We start from the raw sequence: 21,533 nt of genomic DNA on the forward strand, positions 1-21,533 counted from the left end.
GCCTATATAATCGGGTACGTGTGCTGTTCAGGAGCGCACGTGTAGGAGTCTGTATATAGGTCTAAACGTTATCGGTGTTGTACGGACCGGTCAGACTATGCTACTACTAGTAGATTATAGCACTAGTAGAAAAAGAGCCTTCAGTCCCGGTGGAGCTTCACCAACCGGGATTAAAGGAAATTTTATGATTTTTTTTGAAATTTTTTTTGATTTTTAAATTTCTGAATTTTTTTAACCTCTAGTCTGTAATCACCACCCCTCATCACTTCTTAAGTTATCCTCTAATCACCCCTCATCATTTCAAATCATCTAACTTCCCGAACGGTCACCTATCCTCCCACTCCCCCAGCCTGAGCACGCTTAACTTCTGGTCTGCACTTGTTGTTTTCCTGACAATACTAAGATGTCAATCCTATTAACCTTCAGGAATTTTGCTTGAGCATGAAGTGACACATTTCATAGTTTTATTTTGAAATTATTGTTTTAAAAAACAATAATTATTTAGTAACACTAATATTTCTTGAATAATTAGTTTGACCATTGTTTGACCACAGTTTGACCATAGTTTGACCAGATTTGACCAAAACTAAAATAACTGAAATAATTATTTAGTAACACTAATATTCTAGAATAATTAGTTTGACCATTGTTTGACCACAGTTTGCCCACTGTTTGAATTTTTTTCGATTTTTTTCACTCTAGATCTTAAAAGCCCCGTAACTTTTTTCTATTAGGTTTTTGAGGATTTTAAAAATTCGGATGTAACTTTTCGAGTAGATGATTTTTCATGTAAAAAACTTTTTCATCCGAGTTAGTATGCAAAAGTTATGCCCATTTTTACAAATTTCAGAGAGATTTTGCAAATAAAGTCAAAATTCACATTTGCAAATTTTTCCAACAACTAGACCACATATCATATGGGAAACTTATTTTCTTTTATTTTTTTAACATTTTCATCATTTTCTTTTATTTTTTTTAAACTGAAAAGGGGATCCGGGGGGGGGGGGGTGTTATAGTTTGAAAATGGGATCTTTAGTATCGGTTCGTGGCACGAACCGGGACTAAAGGTCTCAACCCCATTAGTCCCGGTTCGTGCCTCAAACCGGGACTAAAGGTCTAATCTTTAGTCCCGGTTTGAGGCACGAACCGGGACCAATGGTTGTGGGCCAGGAGCAAGGCCCATTGGTCCCGGTTCATCCCACCAACCAGGACCAAAAGGTCCAGATGAACCGGGACTAATGGCCCACGTGGCCCGGCCGGCCCCCTGGGCTCATGAATCGGGACCAATGCCTACATTGGTCCCGGTTCTGGACTGAACCGGGACTAATGAGCTGACCCGGCCTGGATCAAAGCCCTGTTTTCTACTAGTGTAGGTAGGTTGCCGTTGGTTATTCATAGTACTATCCAAGCTAGCCCGTATTGGTTTTGTATAATCGGGTCCGAGTCTGTTGGTTTGGTACTTAGGTGTCCGGCTCGGTTGCTAACCAGCAGGGGTCCGTGCGTGTATATATATATATACCTGCACTACGGCGTGAGATTGTACCGTGAATCTGATTTTTTTTTATAGAAAGAAAAGAAATAGAGGGCCAAAGATTGTCGCGGGCGTCTATTATTCGAGCTTTGTCGGGCATGGCTTTCGCTGGCGCATCTCTCGTCACTGACGGCAAGCTGTGCGCCTCCACCATGTCGGCAATCGACTCCGGCGCCGACAGTGGGTACCACCTGCTCGTTGTGGAAGGCTACTCGCGCACCAAAGATACAACTCCCAACGGCGAATGGATCAAGTCTCGTCCTTTCATTGTTGGAGGCCGTCGCTGGACCATCGACTACCACCCTAATGGCGTTAGCTCAGATAATGAAGAATTTATATCGGTGCTCCTTGTCTTGCGCGACGATGTCGAGCAGAACGTGGAGGTTCAGTATGCCTTCAGTTTCATCGACCAGCCTGAGTTGCGGGTGCCAAAGCACATACGCCAAAAGCGAACCAGACTGCTTCTACAAGTGTTGTGATGTTCATGGCCAGTTTAGATTCGTGAAAAGGGAGGTTTTTGAAAGATCAAAGCATCTCAAGGACGACCGCTTGGTCCTCCGGTGTGACCTTGTTGTCCTCAAGTCGGATGGGAATACCAAGGATCAGGGTGCCGGCACCAGCGCTCTTCCGTTCAATGAACTGTCACCACCATCCGACTTGCAGAGCCATTTTGCCGATCTCCTCCTGAGCAAGGAGGGTGCTGACATTACGTTTGAGGTTGGCGGCGAGAAGTTTGCTGCACACCGGTGCGTGCTTGCAGCCCGATCCGCCATCTTCAAGGCACAGCTCTTTGGTGCCATGAATGAATCGAGTGTCGTCAAGATAACCGATGTGAAAGCAGACGTCTTCGGGAGCTTGCTGACTTACATCTACACTGATGCAGTGCCTGAATTTGTTGACATGGAAGCATACGATGGCCATGAAATTATATATGCACCTCGGCTCCTGCAGTTCCTTGAAGCTGCGGAAAGATATGATCTTCGGAGGCTCAAATCGATCTGTGAAGAGAAGTTAGCCAGTTTCATATGCGCAGAAACTGTGGCAGACATCTGTGCCGTGGCTGAGCGGAGACGGTGCTTCGGGTTAAAGGAGGCCTGCTTGGAGTTCATCAAAGCCGACCCAAGTCTACACGCAACTTTCGCGGCTGGTGGCATGGGGCAGATAACCGGGACCAGTCCCACCCTTCTCAAGCGGCTGCTCTCCCAGTTTGGTTTGCTGAAATTCTGAAGCTCTGAAAGCATTCTTTTTAATTCGTATATATATTTCTCTTCTAATTAGGTTAATATTCACTGATGTAAAAGATGGTCATGCATAGTGTTGTGTTGATCATCCAATAGCTACTACTAGTCTACTACTACTACTGTTCTAAATTTGTCTGAATATTGAAATGCAGCAAGCTAATGTATTTTCTATGTGCTTATCTTGCTTTCATTTCATCACGCATGGCTTCGGGTTGACATGTTGAGCTGAAAAAGTTTGTGTTGGGTGCATCCATGAATAACCTGCTTCCGACCCATCCAAATTCGCTAGCATATGCTCACTTCTCCTATCCGACTGAGGATGCACATGATGATACGAAAATCCTAGAGTAATCTCGTGGATGACCAAAGCACCGAGACACATTTTATTCCAGATGACTGTTGACATCCTATGTACATACACTGTTTTTGGTTTTGGATTTTTTTTTTCATGAAAATAGCCATGACTAAACTCAATTAGCTTCATCTTCTATATCTAAATAGGGACACCCACTAGATGATTTTCCTGCATCCTCGTGAAGCCACGTCATCTGAATTGTTGCAGCCATTGATGTGGTATAGATCAGCAATCAGCAGCCGTTTGATCAGAAGTTGACAAAAATTACTGAGCTTGCCACCGCTAAGTCAAAAGTACCGCTTCGTTCTGTCGCTGCCTGCCGCGTAGCGCTCCGACTCGATTTTTTTTCGAGACAATCGGCTCGATTTGTTTTGGCTGGGATGTGCGTTTAAGCCGACAACTAGGTTGGCATTCAATAAATTGTATGTGGCAACTGGCTTTGTCATTGGTGTGCAGCTCATACAGGCCTGGCCAGTTTAGGCTGGTCACAATGGGGAGGAACTTAGGAGTAACATCACACACTTCAATACAACTTTGCTTATGTGGCACATATTTAATGAAGAGAGAGGTGCTTGTGGTAACTAGCTAAGTTACCGGATCATCACACACTCCAAGAAACAATGAGTCTATAACCTAATAAATACATCGTTGCATGACACTACATAGATGTTCCTACCCACTATGAAGGTAGTAATATAGTCTAGAAAAATATGTAAGTTACTAGTTTATGTTCTTGCCCATTATGACCAGCCTTAGTACGCAGCGTGAGCCCATGTAATTGCTCGATCGTTGCCTCAAAAAGAAAAGTAATTGCTCCAAGTTCGTCTCCTCCGCTCCCCGCTCCAACGGACGTGCATGCCGCTGTCTCTTCCGCTCCGTAATAAATCATCCTCCTCACTGTCTGTCTGCCTAACCAGTTATCCTCCTTTCCCTTCCTCTACTTGGCACGAAAGAAACTGATACAGATCTTCATCTTCGCTGCGACACCGGCGAACGACCACTGCTGTTTGGCTCATGATGTTCGGTCACTAAACCTAAACCGTGGTGAACTCATCTATTAGTTTCTCCTTCTCTTATTCAAAGGAGTTGCGGTTCCCTCACCATGCTTGGCATTGGTGTCGCCGTAGTCCATATTAACCCCTTCTTTTCATGTGGTCTATGATTGCAAGACTGAAGCAGACTTAATTTCTCTGATGAGGTTGTGTTTTGAATTTGGCTTGGGATTGTGGGCTAGACCCGTAATCAGTTTTTCTTGCATCATTTGCTAATGTTATTTCACTGTAACAAGGAGCTCAGGATCATCTTTATCTACTATTATTGGTTCAGAAATAATATTTAGTGCCATCCTCGCATTGGTTTTTGCAGGCAGCAAGAAATCATCGTAATATGTGAATCGTATTTACTACCATGTTCATATAGGTGACAGACCGGCAATGCAAAAAGGAACATAATTCATCCGCGCCATGTTTCATCAGTTTTCAACTATACTTTGTTTCTGCACCAGTCTTCGTTTCCTCATATTCAGGTGCACAACTTCCATAAACTGCACATGTGGAGTACAGCTATTCATCAATTCTCCATTTTGGATTGAGCTGCAGCAAATGGCCAGTTACTAATTCCGTGTCATTGTTCTTCTAAACAATTTCCTTAAAATAACTCTTTTTTATTTCCTCTACCAGACAGAGCAATCGAGATCTCATTACTTTACCCATGTCCCTTCAATTCTATTAGTCAGATGGAGCCATCAGAAAACAGCAGGAGTGAACTGTAGTCGAGATGGGCTCTCGCGACTCGCCAGGCGACTCGCCGGGCGCCCTGCGGACCGCCCTCGCCGCCTCAGCCGCTCCGGCCACCCCACCCTTCCCAAGTCCGGCAGTCGTCCCCCACCACCTGACCGCCGCTGTGGTTGCCGGCTCCCGCCCTGGAGGTAAACCTCGCTCTCTCTCTGTTGGTAGTTCGATCCATACTCGTCCCTGTGCCTCTGTTCCGCGTCCGGGCATCGCTTTCCGTCAGCGAGTGTTGGCCTCCTTCCTCTCCTCCGTTTCCCGCGACCTGTTAGCATTCCCCGACCTCGGCCCCGCCGGCGTTCTGTGGGTTGTCGCCCCCTTCCCGTCGAAATGCTTATTTTTTCTGCTCCCCCGATGAACAGCTGACAGTCTCTTGTGATCGTGCCCTGGTTTTCGCCGTCAAGGTCGCGAGCCCCGCCATCGCCGAGTTCCTCGCCGCCGTTGGCCCGGGGCTCATGCATGCCATCAACCTCGCCCTTTTCGTCTCGCGGGATGGGGCCTACGCGGCCGCGGCCAATGCTCGGGCCCGTGCCGCACGCGTCGCTGCCCGTTGCCACCAACCGGGAGTAACTGCACGTGCGTCTGGGGCTGGGCGTCGTAGCCTCCTAGGGATTTGGTGCCCCGTCCCTTTTGGTGTTAATTCCCTCGGTTTGCCCCCCTGCCACCAGATTACGTTTCACGCTCTGATTCGCCCGGAACCCCCGATGAATCTATAACCCATCCTGCGCTCGATCTTCCGATGAGTTCGGCCGTGTCCCCGAGCGACAACCCGGCTGTCGGTAGTGGCTGTCCGCGGCGCATTGACTGCGCGGGAGAGGATGGCTCCGCGGCAGGGGTCACATCAACATTTAATTTCCCGCCTGGCACAGTGGAAAGCCCATACAGGGACGCGCTCCTATCGCCGCCATGAAGTCTTAAACCCACCGCGCGCTCTCCGCCACCTCCTCTCTCGCTTTCTGGTTGCTTCCGCTGCCTCTCCACCCTACAGTACGTCCGTGACTGCCGCGATACTGTTCGTTGCCATCGCTGCCGCGTCTCGGGGCACCGTGCCGGCTCTTCATGTTGCTCCATGGCCTCCCTCCGCAAACTCTCTTCCCCCAAGGTTACTGCCGCCTCCCCCTTGAGGCTGGCGTCCGTCCCCATCCTCCCACCTCCGCCACCACCGCCTCCCTCCCACCGCCTGGCCACCCCCTACCCTTCTGCTCGTCTCCGTCCGACCAGGCCCCTGGATAGCCCGCCTTTGCTCGGGGGGTTCGAGGCTGGGGGGACTAGCTCGTCGGTCGCTGCCCTGCCGCAAGTGCCCCGCTTCCGTGACATCTCCAGTTCTACAGTTGTGTCCTCGCCGCCTCCAACCCCCGTCCCTTCCTCTCCGGTGACCAGCTACCCGGAGCCAGTCATGCCCGCTCAGCCTTTGCCTCGAGCTTCTGGACAGGGGCTGGCCGTGCCCAATGGTGGGGAGGGTTGGCCGGGGTCTAGCCGCGCGCCAACCTCCATCTCTCGCTCGTCTGCTGCCTCCGAGTTATCCAGGTCCTCTGGGCGCTCCATTGCGGCGGAATCCCTCCGTCCTGATGCAGTGGAGGTGTTCATGCCGGAGGGTGACTACGCGGCGGCCATGATGCTCGCGGTGGTCACCATTGAGCCGCCCAGCGCCTTCCACAACGACACAGTGGCGGTCCAGACAGCTCTCCTCCATGATATCGGCCACATCCTCCCTGAGACGATCCCTTCGTCGATCGGAGTCATGTACCTTCGTTTCGCCTCTCCGGCAGACCGTGAGGAAGCCATGCGCCACCAGCCGTTCATGCATGAGGGGGCTCGTATCGACCTCCATCGCGAGGAAAGGTACGGGCGGACGGACACGCATGTCGGCACGTGCGCCCTCCTTGCTGCCACTTGCTTCCCCGCCGAACACCTGAACCCTGGCGGCATCGCGGCGGCCATCGCGCCCTTCGGCAAAGTGCTGGAGGTGGTGCTTGCGGGGAGGGGGCCACGGTTAGGGTGGTGGTGCGCCTCCGCGACCCTCGTGACGTTCCCTGCGATGCATGGCCCATCGGAAGCCGCTGGGGAGGGGGGTCCAGGTGATCTCGGTCTGGCCGGTCCGTGCTTGGGCCGCCAACGACTCCTTCTCCATGGAGGGCGTGTACCTTCCCTTCTTCCGCGACCTGCCTCCACCCTTCACGCACAACTTCCCCGTCCTTCAGGGGACACCTACGGGGCGCGGGCGCGACGGCGGCGTGCAGGCTCCTCCCTTCCGCGGACGTGGGTATGGTGGAGGCCATCAGCTGGCCTCGGTGCTGCGCGTGCTGGGCGCTCCCCCCTCCCTGTCGATGCGAGAAATGGGCCTCTCTGCCTGTCGCTCTACCCTGCACTTCGTGATGCCCCTGTCCCCCTGGATCGCCTCTTCTCTCAGGCTCGGGCAATCCCCGCTCTCGGGTGACAATCGTCGAGCTGGAAGAGCCCCGGCCTGATGAGGGGGCGGCGGACGGGGGTGGGGAGGCCTGCCGCAGCGTCCGCCTTGCCAAGAAGGAGAGCGCGACTTGGGTGAGCATCAAGTCCAAGGCAATGTGCCTCAAAGCTTTGAAGGAAGCTCTCACTGGTGGCTCTCCGAGGCTCAAAACCAAGGTGGAGAAGTGAAGGAAGTATGCCCTAGAGGCAATAATAAAGTTGTTATTTATGTTTCCTTATATCATGGTAAATGTTTATTATTCATGCTAGAATTGTATTAACCGGAAACTTAGTACATGTGTGAATACATAGACAAACAAAGTGTCACTAGTTTGCCTCTACTTGATTAGCTCGTTGAATCAATGATGGTCATGTTTCCTAACCATAGACATGAGTTGTCATTTGATTAACGGGATCACATCTTTAGAGAATGATCGTTTAGTTTGTTGCTATTGCTTTCTTCATCACTTGTACATGTTCCTATAACTATATGAGATTATGCAACTCCCGAGTACCGGAGGAACACTTTGTGTGCTACCAAACGTCACAACGTAAATGGGTGATTATAAAGGTGCTCTACAGGTATCTTCGATGGTGCTTGTTGAGTTGACATAGATCGAGATTAGGATTTGTGACTCCGATTGTCGGAGAGGTATCTCTGGGCCCTCTCGGTAATGCACATCACTATGAGCCTTGCAAGCACTGTGACTAAGGAGTTAGATGCGGGATGATGCATTACGGAACGAGTAAAGAGACTTGCTGGTAACGAGATTGAACTAGGTATGAGGATACCGACGATCGGCTCGAGCAAGTAACATACCGATGACAAAGGGAACAACGTATGTTGTTATGCGGTTTGGACAATAAAGATCTTCGTAGAATATGTAGGAGCCAATATAAGCATCTAGGTTCCGCTATTGGTTATTGACCGGAGACGAGTCTCGGTCATGTCTACATAGTTCTCGAACCCGTAGGGTCCGCAGGCTTAACGTTCGGTGATGATCGGTATTATGAGTTTATGTGTTTTGATGTACCGAAGGTAGTTTGGAGTCCCGGATATGATCACGCACATGACGGGGAGTCTCGAAATGGTCAAGACATAAAGATCGATATATTGGATGACTATGTTTGGACTTCGGAAGGGTTCTAGGCAAGTTCGGACAAATACCGGAGTACCGGGGGGTTACCGGAACCCCCCGGGGAGTCTAATGGGCCTATTGGGCCTTAGTGGAGAAGAGGAGGGGCGGCCAGGGCAGGCCGCGCGCCCCCTTTCCCTCTAGTCCGAATTGGACAAGGAAGGGGGGACGACGCCCCCCTTTCCTTTCCCCTCTCTCATCCTTCCCTCTCTCCTACTCCTACTCTTGGAAGGGTTGGAGTCCTACTCCCGGTGGGAGTAGGACTCCCCTTGGGGCGCGCCTAGAAGGGCCGGCCTCTTCCCCTCCTCCGCTCCTTTATATACGGGGCAGGGGGCACCCCATAGACACAAGTTGATCAGTTGATCTTTTAGCCGTGTGCGGTGCCCCCTCCACCGTAATCCACCACGGTCATATCGTAGGGGTTCTTGCTACCTCTTGAGCACTGCGTTGGTTTTCCCTTGACGAGGAAAGGGTGATGCAGCAAAGTAGCGTAAGTATTTCCCTCAGTTTTTGAGAACCAAGGTATCAATCCAGTAGGAGGCTACGCGCGAGTCCCTCGCACCTACACAAAACAAATAAATCCTCGCAACCAACATGATAAGGGGTTGTCAATCCCTACACGGTCACTTACGAGAGTGAGATCTGATAGATGTGATAAGATAATATTTTTGGTATTTTTATGATAAAGATGCAAAGTAAAATAAAAGGCAATGAAAATAACTAAGTGTTGGAAGATTAATATGATGGAAGATAGACCCGGGGGCCATAGGTTTCACTAGTGGCTTCTCTCAAGAGCATAAGTATTTTACGGTGGGTGAACAAATTATTGTTGAGCAATTGACATAATTGAGCATAGTTATGAGAATATCTAGGTATGATCATGTATATAGGCATCACGTCCGAGACAAGTAGACCGACTCCTGCCTGCATCTACTACTATTACTCCACACATCGACCGCTATCCAGCATGCATCTAGAGTATTAAGTTCATAAGAACAGAGTAACGCTTTAAGCAAGATGACATGATGTAGAGGGATAAATTCATGCAATATGATAAAAACCCCATCGTGTTATCCTCGATGGCAACAATACAATACATGCCTTGCTGCCCCTACTGTCACTGGGAAAGGACACCGCAAGATTGAACCCAAAGCTAAGCACTTCTCCCATTGCAAGAAAGATCAATCTAGAGTGCCAAACCAAACTGATAATTCGAAGAGACTTGCGAAGATAACCAATCATACATAAAAGAATTCAGAGAAGATTCAAATATTTTTCATAGATAAACTTGATCATAAACCCACAATTCATCGGTCTCAACAAACACACAGCAAAAGAAGATTACACCGAATAGATCTCCACAAGAGAGGGGGAGAACTTTGTATTGAGATCCAAAAAGAGAGAAGAAGCCATCTAGATAATACCTATGGACCCGAAGGTCTGAGGTAAACTACTCACACTTCATCGGAAGGGCTATGGTGTTGATGTAGAAGCCCTCCGTGATCGATGCCCCCTCCGGCGGAGCTCCGGAACAGGCCCCAAGATGGGATCTCGTGGATACAGAAAGTTACGGCGGTGGAATTAGGGTTTTGGCTCTGTATCTGATAGTTTGGGGGTACGTAGGTATATATAGGAGGAAGGAGTACGTCAGTGGAGCAATAGGGGGCCCACGAGGGGTAGAGGGCTGCCTGGGGGGGGAGGCGCGCCCCCTACCTTGTGGCTTCCCTGTTGGTTGCTTGGCGTAGGGTCCAAGTCTCCTGGATCATGTTCGTTCCGAAAATCACGTTCCCGAAGGTTTCATTCCGTTTGGACTCCGTTTGATATTCTTTTTCTGCGAAACTCTAAAATAGGCAAAAAAACAGCAATTCTGGGCTGGGCCTCTGGTTAATAGGGGTTAGTCCCAAAAATAATATAAAAGTGGATAATAAAGCCCAATAATGTCCAAAATAGAAGATAATATAGCATGGAGCAAGCAAAAATTATAGATACGTTGGAGACGTATCAAGCATCCCCAAGCTTAATTCCTGCTCGTCCTCGAGTAGGTAAATGATAAAAACAGAATTTTTGATGTGGAATGCTACTAGGCATAATTTCAATGTAATTCTTCTTAATTGTGGCATGAATATTCAGATCCGAAAGATTCAAGATAAAAGTCTAATATTGACATAGAATTAATAATACTTCAAGCATACTAACTAAGCAATTATGTCTTCTCAAAATAACATGGCCAAAGAAAGTTCATCCCTACAAAATCATATAGTTTAGTCATGCTCCATTTTCGTCACACAAGAATGCTCTCATCATGCACAACCCCGATGACAAGCCAAGCAATTGTTTCATACTTAAGTAATCTCAAACTTTATAAACTTTCACGCAATACATGAGCGTGAGCCATGGATATAGCACTGTGGGTGGAATAGAGTATAATGATGGGGGTTATGTGGAGAAGACAAAAAAGGAGGAAGTCTCACATCAACGAGGCGAATCAATGAGCTATGGAGATGCCCATCGATTGATGTTAATGCAAGGAGTTGGGATTTCCATGCAACGGATGCACTAGAGCTATAAATGTATGAAAGCTCAACAAAAGAAACTAGTGGGTGTGTATCCAACTTGCTTGCTCACGAAGACCTAGGGCACTTGAGGAGGCCCATTGTTGGAATATACAAGCCAAGTTCTATAATGAAAAATTCCCACTAGTATATGAAAGTGACAAAACAAGATACTCTCTATCATGAAGATAATGGTGCTACTTTGAAGCACAAGTGTGGAAAAAAAAGATAGTAGCATTGTCCCTTTTCATTTCTCTTTTTGGGGGGGGGGCTTCCTTTTTATGTGGCCTTTCTCTTTTTTATTTTTTATTGGTACAATGCTCTATTAAATGATGATCATCACACTTCTATTTATTTACAACTCAATGATTACAACTCGATACTAGAACAAGGTATGACTCTATATGAATGCCTCCGGCGGTGTACCGGGATATGCAATGAACCAAGAGTGACATGTATGAAAGAATTATGAACAGTGTCTTTGCTACAAATACTATGTCAACTACATGATCATGCTAAACAATATGACAATGATGAACGTGTCATGATAAACGGGATGGTGGAAAGTTGCATGGCAATATATTTCGGAATGGCTATGGAAATGCCATAATAGGTAGGTATGGTGGCTGTTTTGAGGAATATATAAGGAGGTTTATGTGTGAAAGAGTGTATCATATCACGGGGTTTGGATGCACCGGCGAAGTTTGCACCAACTCTCAATGTGAGAAAGGGCAATGCACGGTACCGAAGAGGCTAGCAATGATGGAAAGGTGAGAGTGCGTATAATCCATGGACTCAACATTAGTCATAAAGAACTCACATACTTATTGCGAAAATCTAAAAGTCATCAAAAACCAAGCACTACGTGCATGCTCCTAGGGGGGGGGGTAGATTGGTAGGAAAAGACCATCGCTCGTCCCCGACAGCCACTCGTGAGGAGGACAATCAAAGAACACCTCATGTTTCAAATTTGTTACATATCGTTTTCCATACGTGCATGCTACGGGACTTGCAAACTTCAACACAAGTATTTCTCAAATTCACAACTACTCAACTAGCACAACTTTAATATCACTACCTCCATATCTCAAAACAATCATCAAGCATCAAACTTCTCTTAGTATTCAAAACACTCATAAGAAAGTTTTTACTAATCTTGAATACCTAGCATATTAGGATTATTTGAGAAAATTACGATGCTATTTAAGACTCTCAAAATAATCTAAGTGAAGCATGAGAGATCAATAGTTTCTATAAAACAAATCCACAACCGTGCTCTAAAAGATATAAGTGAAGTACTAGAGCAAAACTATACAACTCAAAAGATATAAGTGAAGCACATAGAGTATTCTAATAATTTCCGAATCATGTGTGTCTCTCTCAAAAGGTGTGTACAGAAAAGATGATTGTGGTAAACTAAAAATCAAAGACTCAAATCATACAAGACGCTCCAAGCAAAACACATATCATGTGGTGAATAAAAATATAGCTCCAAGTAAAGTTACCGATGGAAGTAGACGAAAGAGGGGATGCCTTCCGGGGCATCCCCAAGCTTTGGCTTTTTCGTGTCCTTAGATTATCTTGGGGGTCCCATGGGCATCCCCAATCTTAGGCTCTTGCCACTCCTTGTTCAATAATCCATCAAATCCTTACCCAAAACTTGAAAACTTCACAACACAAAACTTAAAGTAGAAAATCTCGTGAGCTCCGTTAGCGAAAGAAAACAAAAGACCACTTCAAGGTACTGTAATGAACTCATTATTTATTTATTTTGGTGTTAAACCTACTGTATTCCAACTTCTCTATGGTTTATTAACTATTTTACTAGCCACAGATTCATCAAAATAAGCAAACAACACACGAAAAACAGAATCTGTCAAAAACAGAACAGTCTGTAGTAATCTGTAGCTAGCGCAAGATCTGGAACCCCAAAAATTCTAAAATAAATTTCTGGACGTGAGGAATTTATCTATTAATCATCTGAAAAAATAATTAACTAAATATCACTTTGCAAATAAAAATGGCAGCAGTTCTCGTGAGCGCTAAAGTTTCTGTTTTTTACAGGAATATTAACAAGACTTTCCCCAAGTCTTCCCAACGGTTCTACTTGGCACAAACACTAATTAAACACAAAAAAACACAACCAAAACAGAGGCTAGATAAATTATTTATTGAATAACAGGAAAGGATAAATATTGGGTTGTCTCCGAACAAGGGCTTTTCTTTAAATCCTTAAAGCTAGGCATTGATAATTTTAATGATGCTCACATGAAAGACAAGAATTGAAGCACAAAGAGAGCATCATAAAACAAGCGACAAACACATCTAAGTCTAACATACTTCCTATGCATAGGCATTTTATAGGCAAACAAATTGTCAAGGCAAGTAAAAACTAGCATATGCAAGGAAGCGGAAAGAAACAATAGCAATCTCAACATAACGAGAGGTAATTTAGTAACATGAAAATTTCTACCACCATATTTTCCTCTCTCATAATAATTGCATGAGGGATCATAAGAAAATTCAACAAAATAGCTATCACACAAAATATTTTCAACACGATCCATATGCATGCAAAGTTGACACTCTTCCAAAATAGTGGGATTAACATTAACTAAAGTCATGACCTTTCCAAACCCACTTTTATCAAAAATTTCATAAGATTGAACATTCTCCAAATATGTGGGATCTAAAGTTGACACTCTTCCAAACCCACTTTCAATAATATTGCAAACACTATTGTCAATCTCATATTAATCATGGGGCTTAAATTAATTTTCAATATCATAAGAAGAATCACCCCAATCATGATCATTACAACAAGTAGTAGACATAGAAAAACTAGCATCCCCAAGCTTAGGGTTTTACATATTATTAGCACAATTGACATCAAGAGAATTTATAGTAAAATCATTGCAATCATGCTTTTTATTCAAAGATCTATCATAAATCGCTTCATAAAGTAATTCATCACACTTTTCAGATTCACGAATTTCAAGCAAAACTACATAAAGATAATCTAGTGCACAGAACTCACTAGCAATTGGTTCATCATAATTGGATATATTAAAAAGATTAGCAAGTGGATGAGGATCCATAGATCTTAGGTTCTCTGTTTAGTAATAAATAAACAGCTATTCCAACCATACGAGCAAACAAGAAATGGGCAAAAAGAGGCAAATAGAGAAAGAGAGGGAGGATAGAGAGAGAGGACGAATAAAATGGAAAGGGTGAAGTGGGGGAGAGGAAAATGAGAGGCAAATGGAAAATAATGTAATGCGGCAGATAAGGGTTTGTGATGGGTACTTGGTATGTTCACTTTTGCGTAGACCTCCCCGGCAACGGTGCCAGAAATCCTTCTTGCTACCTCTTGAGCACTGTGTTGGTTTTCCCTTGAAGAGGAAAGGGTGATGCAACAAAGTAGCGTAACTATTTCCCTCAATTTTTGAGAACCAAGGTATCAATCCAGTAGGAGGCTACGCGTGAGTCCCTCGCACCTACACAAAACAAATAAATCCTCGCAACCAACGCGATAAGGGGTTGTCAATCCCTACACGGTCACTTACGAGAGTGAGATCTGATAGATATGATAAGATAATATTTTTGGTATTTTTATGATAAAGATGCAAAGTAAAATAAAAGGCAATGAAAATAACTAAGTTTTGGAAGATAGACCCGGGGGCCATAGGTTTCACTAGTGGCTTCTCTCAAGAGCATAAGTATTTTACGGTGGGTGAACAAATTACTATTGAGCAATTGACATAATTGAGCATAGTTATGAGAATATCTAGGTATGATCATGTATATAGGCATCACGTCCGAGACAAGTAGACCGACTCCTGCCTGCATCTACTACTATTACTCCACACATCGACCGCTATCCAACATGCATCTAGAGTATTAAGTTCATAAGAACAGAGTAACGCTTTAAGCAAGATGACATGATGTAGAGGGATAAATTCATGCAATATGATAAAAAAACCATCGTGTTATCCTCGATGGCAACAATACAATACGTGCCTTGCTGCCCCTACTGTCACTGGGAAAGGACACCGCAAGATTGAACCCTAAGCTAAGCACTTCTCCCATTGCAAGAAAGATCAATCTAGAGTACCAAACCAAACTGATAATTCGAAGAGACTTGCAAAGATAACCAATCATACATAAAAGAATTCAGAGAAGATTCAAATATTGTTCATAGATAAACTTGATCATAAACCCACAATTCATCGGTCTCAACAAACACACCGCAAAAGAAGATTGCACCGAATAGATCTCCACAAGAGAGGGGGAGAACTTTGTATTGAGATCCAAAAAGAGAGAAGAAGCCATCTAGCTAATAACTATGGACCCGAAGGTCTAAGGTAAACTACTCACACTTCATCGGAAGGGCTATGGTGTTGATGTAGAAGCCCTCCGTGATCGATGCCCCCTCCGGCGGAGCTCCGGAACAGGCCCCAAGATGGGATCTCGTGGATACAGAAATTTACGGCGGTGGAATTAGGGTTTTGGCTCTGTATCTGATCGTTTGGGGGTACGTAGGTATATATAGGAGGAAGGAGTACGTCAGTGGAGCAATAGGGGGCCCACGAGGGGTAGAGGGCTGCCTGGGGGGGGAGGCGCGCCCCCTACCTTGTGGCTTCCCTGTTGGTTGCTTGGCGTAGGGTCCAAGTCTCCTGGATCATGTTCGTTCCGAAAATCACGTTCCCGAAGGTTTCATTCCGTTTGGAATCCGTTTGATATTCTTTTTCTGCGAAACTCCGAAATAGACAAAAAGAAACAGCAATTCTGGGCTGGGCCTCTGGTTAATAGGGGTTAGTCCCAAAAATAATATAAAAGTGGATAATAAAGCCCAATAATGTCCAAAACAGAAGATAATATAGCATGGAGCAAGCAAGAATTATAGATACGTTGGAGACGTATCAGTGCTTAGGCGAAGCCCCGCGTCGGTAGCATCATCATCACCGTCATCATGCGTCGTGCTGACGGAACTCTCCCTCAAAGCTCTGCTGGATCGGAGTTCGTGGGACGTCACCGAGCTGAACGTGTGCTGAACTCGGAGGTGAGTTGCGTTCGGTACTTGGATCAGTCGGACTGTGAAGACGTACGACTACATCAACTGCGTTCTTAGAACGCTTCCGCTTACGGTCTACGAGGGTACGTGGACGACACTCTCCCCTCTCGTTGCTATGCATCACCATTATCTTGTGTGTGCGTAGGAAATTTTTTAAATTACTGTGTTCCCTAACAAGATGGACAGGACCCTGGATGCCGTGGTCGCCCCCTTGGGCAAGAAAAAGGTGGCGGGGCTCCGTTCTGCTGCCTCCATCCCAGCTTCTAGGTTGCCGATCCCTACTGATGATTAGTGTCCCTGCTTTCAACCTCGCTTGGGGGGCTGGTGCGATGCCCCGCCTCTCCTTGCTTATCTACCCTCCCTCGGGGCGGCGTGTATCTTTCCTTCCCTATGTTTTCCTCCCTTGTAGTTTTTACCTTAGGGTCCGTTGCTCTGGTGTGTTGGGTTGTAATGGGGAGTAATCTGGTTAGAACTATTCTGTTTTGTCCTGGAATGTTCAAGGTTTGGGAGCAAGGGACAAATGTGATGTTGTTAAAAACCTGGTTGTCTCCTCTAATCCTTGTTTTGTTTTCCTTCAGGAGACCAAGCTAGCTTGCTTGGACTCACGTAAGGCTGTGACCTTCCTCCCTGGGCGCCTCACGGATTTTGTTGCTAAAAATGCTGATGGAAGCCATGGGGGATGGTGACGGCATGGGATTCGTCTCGCTATGCTTTGGTCTCCTCTTCGGTGTCTCATTTCTCTCTCATTGCGACCTTTGTGTGCACCTCCTCGGTTGTGCGCGTAGTGGTCACCAATGTGTACGGTCCCTCCGATCACTCCCTTGTGGACGATATGGTTGCCCTGCCTTCGGGTGTCTCGGGTGCCTAGCTTATGGTCGGTGACTTTAACCTTATTCGCTTCCCGTGTGAGAAAAACAACTCCCATTTTGACGCCAGGCAGGCCGCTAAGTTCAACTCTTTGATCAACTTTCTCGCGCTACACGAGCTCCACCTATCCGATCGCCTGTCCACGTGGACGAGCCGGCAAGATAACCCCATCCTTGCTCTGTTGGACCGGCATTCTTTGATAACAGGTGGAACACAGCCTTCCCTGATTCGACCCTTTCCTCTCTTCCTCGCACTACGTCTGATCACGTCCCGCTTATGATCTCTGTGTCCACCAAAGTCCCTTTCCCTTCTCGTTTCTTCTTCGAGAATGCTTGGCTGACCAATCCTCCTTTTCTCCCCTCCACTCTTCCATCTTGGACTAGTTCGGTTTGAGGCACGGGTGCCGGGGGCGTTCTTTCTGCCAAAAAGAAAGCGTTCAGGTCTGCCTCCAAGGCATGGAAAAAGCGTCACCGGTACAACCCCACCTTTGATAATGACTGTCGGTTTTTGATCGAGTTTCTTGATTTTTGGGAAGAAAATCGCTCTTTGTCTACAGATGAAATGTTGCTCCGGAGTGATGCTCGTCTGGCTCTTACGGCCTCGATGCTCCGCAATGTGAGCACTGGCATCAGCGCGGGAAGCGACGTGCGGTGTGCGAGGGGGGTGATAACACATAGTTCTTCCACGCCGCCGCCTCGCACCGTCGTCGTAGCAACGCGATCCCCGTCCTGGAAGTCAAAGGGACACGTGTTGTGGACCATGCAGGCAAGGCCGCTGCGCTGTTGGGCTTCTTCACCAACCTTCTGGCCTGGCCGCACCGGCCCGTCTGGCGGTTTTCACTTTATGGGCTTTAGGCCCGCTCTGTGCGGGTGGATGGCGCGCCCCTCGTGGCGCCGTTCAGTCGCTTTGAGATCAAAGCGGCGGTGGATGCCCTCGACCAAACCAGTGCCCCCGGCCTTGACGGGCAGGGCCCCGCTGTCGGTGTCAAAACTGGCGGATCTTGGGTAGGGGGTCCCAAACTATGCGTCTAAGGCGGATGGTAACAGGAGACAGGGGACACGATGTTTACCCAGGTTTGGGCCCTCTTGATGGAGGTAATACCCTACGTCCTGCTTGATTGATCTTGATGATATGAGTATTACAAGAGTTGATCTACCACGATATCGTAGAGGATAAACCCTAGAAGCTAGCCTATGGTATGATTGTATGTTGTCCTACGGACTAAACCCTCCGGTTTATATAGACACCGGAGGGGGCTAGGGTTACACAAAGTCAGTTACAAGGAAGGAGATCTACATATCCGTATTGCCAAGCTTGCCTTCCACGCCAAGGAGAGTCCCATCTAGACACGGGACGAAGTCTTCAATCTTGTATCTTCATAGTCCAACAGTCCGGCCAAAGGATATAGTCCGGCTGTCCGGAGACCCCCTAATCCAGGACTCCCTCAGTAGCCCCCGAACTAGGCTTCAATGACGATGAGTCCGGCGCGCAGATTGTTTTCGGCATTGCAAGGTGGGTTCTTCTCCAAATTCTGAATATCTTCTGAGTAGTGTCCGGCTCCCCATAAATGTTGCACTTCTTGGCTTCTGCGCCCAATAAGGGCTATCTTCCACGTGTCGAGCGAATGCGAGGAGCCAGGGCGTTTTTACATTCGCCCCCTAGCCATGTAAATAAATTGTCTATTAAAGGGACGGGGATTCTTAGATCCAGACCACACCATCCTCCCACGGCGAGTATCCATCGGAGCGCGCTCGGAAAAATCCATTCCAACATGGCCGGCCATCACAGCTCCTCCTCCCTCTCCCGTAGCCCTAAGCCTGGTGACTGGGAGAAGTGTTCCGTCCTGCACAGCCAATTAGTAGAGTTATAGACCCAGGGATTTCTCCCTCCAGCATATATGGTCCCCGTTCGAGCCGGGCTCGCCACCTATAATGGCGGGGAGCAAGCGGAGAGCTTCCCCAATCCCTCCAAGGGGGAGCGGGTATGCCTTGTCCCTTATTTACTAAGGGGACTTGGATTTCCAATCCATCCGTTCCTCCGTGGGCTCCTGGAGTTTTACGGCCTCCAGTTGCATAATTTTACCCCCGCTTCCATATTACACATCGTTGGTTATGTTGCCCTTTGTGAGCTGTTTCTGGGCTGCGAGGCTCATTTCGAGCTGTGGAAGAGGCTATTCTGCCTTGTGCCCCATACAAAGGAGGGGTCACTATATCAAGTGGGCGGAGCCGAAATATGGCGCATCGCCGGGACCGGATACCTGTCCGGTACCCCGAAGAAGACGTCCGAAGACTGGCCTTCGGAGTGGTTTCACATGGAGGACGTCCCCCTTCCAAATCCTATTCGGAGGGGTCTTCCCGAGTTCAACAATGCTCCTCTGAAGAAACGCCGAAGCTGGCGCCCACGGAGCCCCCAGGAGGAAGACAACGGAGAAGTCCTTTACCTGATGGACCGGATTAAAGTGCTGGCTCAATCAGGATTGACAATAACCGAGGTTATGTCAATATGCATAATTCGGGGGGTGCAGCCACTTCAATATCGAGGGCACCCCCTGTGGTGCTTTAACGGGGAAGATGATGCCACCCGCTGCAGGCGTAAGGGACCGGACTCCGCTGCTGCTCTGGCAAAAATCCTGTCCGAGTTGTTCAAGGGAGAGGAAGAGGAGTTCACCCGTATTAAGCCACGTGATGGATTATCCATGTACAACCCTCCAAGTTGGGTGAGTTGTCACTCTTTATTCCCAACCTTCCTGCATTCATTGTCGTAAATACTCACCTTGCCATTTCATGGCAGGAACTGTGAAAAGCTGAAAGGGAGGTCAGCAGCCCACCTCCACAACCGGAGGACCCTGACCGGGCCCTCGATCCCAGACTCGAAGAGGATCTGGACATATTTGTGGAGCTGATAGACATGACGTTCTATCAATTGAGTTGCGATGACGCCATGGTGGCCATCATGGCCGACTATCCTGGGCTACTCCCTGCATCACATGTAAGAAAAAACCGGAGTCCCAACTTCCGAGAAGGATCCCCTTTTATGCACTTCACCTACCGCACACATATGGTGTTTTACAGGGAAGGCCTTCGGGACGCCATGCCGAACCCGCAGTGACTCGCCAACAAGGGGCACCGAAGCCGGGTAGGCCAAAAAGGAAGGCGGTCAGGACCGAGACGTCGGCGTAGAGGTATGATACAAAACCTCGCTCCGTGGTTGTCGTCTTTCTTAAAATATAATGACGTCCATGTTTCCTAGTAGAAAAAACGCTCGCGGACTATATCCAGAGAGGTTGCCGATCACGCCTCCACCAGTCGGGCTCGAGGGCCGGACATAGAGGTGGAAGCTAACACGGGGCGAACGCCGGATGCTCCTCCTACAAAGGATGCAGACAAACTATCCGCTACAAATTCCAAAGTGGAGAGCGCCATGAATCACAGGCGTCGTCGGGCCGTACTCCGTGATGCTTGTTTCTCCCAAGAGGCATTCGATGCCTTCAACTCAGGAGACGCGTACATCTGTGCTGCTCAAAATGGTCTAGCCAGAGCCACAGACCAGTATGTAAGGGATATAAGGGTAAGAAAATTTGATGATTATATATATCAGTAGCCCATGAGACTTGAAACAGTTGACGCGATTGATTTAAGGATCATTATTTGTGCAGGTTCTTACACAGAAGAATTCCCAATTGTCTGAAGAGCTGGAAGAGTGCAAGGCCCAGCTAGGGGCCGCTGTTGCCACCTTGAAGGAGTCCGAGAAGGGCCCCTCTGGTAACACTTGTTTCCATTGCAAGGAATATAGGTACCAGATAGTATGCGGCATGCATGCAAATCTGATAATAGATGTTGCAGATGACCCCGGAGTGAATCCGGAGGCCGTGCCGGTGAATGCGGAACGTGCTGACTGACAGCTAAATGCTAGCGAGCGCATGCTTACGCGAGTCAGGCAGGAGAAAAATAATCTCCAGGACGCCAACATCTGGCTGGGCGTGGAACTAAAAGATGTCCGAGCCCAGCTTGCGGACTCCGTGAAGGAGAATAAGCGGCTTCGACGCGGCATTTTCAGTAAGTGCTTTGAACGAACTTTGGAAGGAGTTTGGCGGAGAAGTCGGCTAACAGAGTTATGTCTGCAGGTATGCTGATGGGTCGTCCCGCGGAGGAGATGCCTGGGTCTGCAGGTGATCTTCTACCAGATCTCTCACAACTGCACGAACAAGTTCGGCAGGTGATGCAGGGTATTGCCCAAGCCTTGTGGCCATCCGCGTCCCCGCCAGGAGGCATGGGGGAGCTTATAGAGAAGCTCAAGGGAGCGCGGCGGCGCTTCCGATTATGGAAGATATTGGCCTGCCGACAAGGTGCAAGGGAAGCCTGGGCTATGGTGAAGATGCGATATACCAAGGCTGACCCAAACCACATGGCCGATGTCGGACCTGTGGGGCCCGATGGGAATGAGATCCCCATCAGTTTGGTGTATGACCAAGTAGAATTACTTGCAAAGTATTCCCAATAGGATTGTAGGCTAGACAGCCTGTTGGATGGTATAGAAGAAGAAATT

General features: G+C 47.6%; 1 pseudogene; it reads left to right on the plus strand.

Moving 5' to 3' along the window:
- Positions 1-1,629: 1,629 nt before the first annotated feature.
- Positions 1,630-2,758, plus strand: LOC125516531 (annotated as a pseudogene).
- Positions 2,759-21,533: the final 18,775 nt, after the last annotated feature.

Source organism: Triticum urartu, chromosome 6 (assembly GCF_003073215.2).
Source record: "Triticum urartu cultivar G1812 chromosome 6, Tu2.1, whole genome shotgun sequence".
Taxonomy (NCBI): Eukaryota; Viridiplantae; Streptophyta; class Magnoliopsida; order Poales; family Poaceae; genus Triticum; species Triticum urartu.